Source organism: Cariama cristata, unplaced genomic scaffold, assembly GCF_000690535.1.
Source record: "Cariama cristata isolate BGI_N322 unplaced genomic scaffold, ASM69053v1 scaffold36333, whole genome shotgun sequence".
NCBI lineage: Eukaryota > Metazoa > Chordata > Aves > Cariamiformes > Cariamidae > Cariama > Cariama cristata.
This window is the reverse complement of record NW_009607263.1, coordinates 1-3,208: the sequence shown is the minus strand read 5'-3', so window position 1 is coordinate 3,208 and position 3,208 is coordinate 1.

Genomic DNA, 3,208 nt, shown 5'->3' with positions numbered 1-3,208 from the left:
CTCCTGGTTGCAAGGGAAGGATAGTCCTTGCTCCTGCTGTGGCAGCTCCCCTGGCTCCTGCTCTGCCGCTGGTAATTCATGGAGGATGAAGGTTTTAAGCTGCCAGCCTCCGCTTCTGGGTTTGCTGCCAAACCTTGGAGCACTTTCAAATGGGGGGCCCTGAAGGTGAGTGGCACAGATAAGGCTGTGCTGGGAGCCCAGGGCAGAGGCAGGGTGGGAGGAAGGCGCATTAGCAGAAATGAGAAAGAGCTACAGATGGAAATGGTAAATGAATGAGCAGGCATGGACCGAGAATCCTTATACCATCCTGTCTAGCTGGAATTGCTTATATCTCTATGTATGACAGCATACAATAACACTTTCTTTCAGCACATTAAAGTTACAGGGCTCAGTTCATGCCATTAGTTCCCTCTAGAGCCAGCAGAGTCATTCCAGGAATGAATACAGCCTACACATAGTAAATTTTTTATTATTTGGGTAAATCACAGTGGTTTGGGCTACGTTATGCTTCCAAAGCTTGGTGGAAATTTCCCTTTGCCTGCACTGTACCCAGGCAATGGGATGGGAGGGTCACACGTCGTTATTTTTAGGCTGGGCTACAAGTTTGTCAATACCCCATGCTGCACACTGTGTTCCTGGGTGTTTGCAAAGCAGTGTCTGCTTAAACAGCTCAGCGCAGCTGAGGGGAAGAGCAGCTGGCACAGAGGCACCTTATCAGACAGCAAGCTAAACAGTGGGGAGTAAGAGATTTGGCTCTGTGTCTGTCGGATGCTACTGGGAATGTTTTGGGTTGTAAGAGGGCGATGGGATAATTTCTTCTCTTTTTAAATCACCTCCAAAGTAAGCTGTGCTATTTTTCACAATTGTTTAATGATTTATAAAAGATGGGAAAATAAATGAGGAAGGGAGCTCAAAACACAGATGTGTAGGTAAAGCAGAAAGACATTTTCCTTTCCCTCCTGAAAAAAGTCCCGAGCGTTATGCCAGCAGTTGAGGGTTTTGTTAAGTGCCAAGTTGCATACATTTTTTTAGACCCTAGGGAGGGGGGCCACTCTGTTCACAAGCTTTGCTACCTTTGCACCTCTCTCCTGTACATGCTGAACAAGACAGCTTCACATTTACCTTCCAGTAACAGCTGTTTCTTCAGACTTCAAGGAAAAGGTGAGATCCATGAACAGAAAGGCAGTATTTTCACTGTAGAAGGACCACTACACAGCTGTCCTGGGTGAACTCAGCCCACATCTGACATGAAGCCTGACGGAGGAGTGACACTTTGCTCTCATCAGGGGATTTCTGCAGCCCTCACCCAGATGCTGTCCAGGAGCCTCTGCACCATTTCCAGCTCCCACCAGATTCAAGCTGTCCTTGTTTCCTAGCCGATTTGTTCCTGAGGCTCCTGCTCCCATAGCCTGCACCTAGGTACCTGGGGAACTGACCACAGGGTGCGGCCAAGTCTCCTCTTGTCTGCAGAGGCTCCAAGCCAACTAATTTGCCCTGCTCTTCCTTAAAGTGGGGCATGCCTGTGCATGAGCAACTACAGGAACTGTCTGAATCTGGGCTTTGGGCCTTTGGGTGCTGTAGACTGAAAACCTACAGAAGAGCTAGGATATTGCAGCATAGCAAAGGGATGCTACTGTTTCATTTTTAAATAGCAGCACCAGTGCTGATTTGCTTCTCTTGCATTGCTTTCCCAGACTGCGTACTGTGAATGGGGTGAGCACTAGCAGGTGTTTGCCCTCTGTGCTTAGACCAGTGCTTGGCATGGGAAGCAGTGCCCTTTCTTGCGTGAGAGGGAAGATTTCCTTTTTGCAATCATCATCGCCTGTGCTTTGGGGAGAGTCTGGCATCCTAAGATACATCCACCCTATCACCACTGCGATGACTGCCAGTGAGGTGTGGATACCAAGCCAGTGTTAAACAGGCTGGCTCCATCACCACTAGCAGTTTAACTGCAGCAGTGCAGAGCCTAGGATGGGCTAACTCATCCGGTATTCTCCAGCTTCTCCTTATGGGCTTTTCAGCCCATCCTGAGCTCTACTGTTAAATTCATAATTAGCTTATATAGGCCTGCATGACCTGTCATGACAGGAATTTTAGACATATCTTAACAGCTCTGAGTCATGACATTGCTTTTTCTGCTAGCAGTTTCACCTACTACTGCGCAGGAGGAAGTAAAACCAGGGAGGATTGTTTCAGTAAACCAGAGCTGACCTGCCTGCTCTCAGAAAATGCTAGGCAGGAGGCAAGTTGAGAGATACTTCAGGGCTTTATGCAGCACTAGAACACCTGACATCTTAGGTTTGCTGTAGATACACTCCCTATCACTTTGCATGGTAGCTGTCACTCCAGTCACATCTCTTGGCTGTTGTGGGTCCTAATATTTTCCAGGCAGAAGGCACTCTGTCTTGTAACAGAAGTTTTCTGCGATCCCAACAACATTTCAAGGAACCTCCACATACCTCTTTGCACAATCAGGTATTTCAATGCATTTTATTTATGGTTCCATCAAAAAATTGTGGAAGTAGAGGTTCCTGAAGGCAGTGATGTTCACATCCAGGGCTACTGTCCTCTCTAAGTGTCTCTGATCAGACTACACTGTGCTACTCTGTAGATTTCCTGCAGCTCCTGCAGTCTCTGGGAACCTGCAGATCCCTCCCTGCAAAGACACTGTACTATAATGCAGATGCCACGTGATTCAGTCACAGCCTGTGAGTCCCCAAATGCACAGAAAATTTACTGGAAGCTACCAGGGGAATTTCTGCAGAGTCTCTTGGAATCTACAGGGGCCCTTTCCATCTGCCCTGATGCCGGTGCTGTATAAACTCACATGCTGTACGGTACTCACTGACCTAGCAATACTGTCTGAATCCTCTCCATGACAACACACCGCAATGCCCTCTGGTACGGGGAGGCATCCTGCAAGCAGGCAAGGCTGGCCAGAGAGTCAGTATATCAGATGTATAGAATACAATTTTAGCATAAGTCTTTTCTATGGGGAAGCTGGAGGCACAAATGCAAAAGGTCAAAATGTCTCCCCAGAGGAAAGGAAAGAATTGCTGAACATGAGAGAGAAGAAAGAAATGGCAAAAAGGGAGATTTAAATAACCTTCAAATCATAGGAGACACTGTTTATAGATCTAATGCAACAGATGTGCATGGGCAAACAGCTCCTTTCACACAACTGTCTTGGTTTGGCTAAAACAGGGCT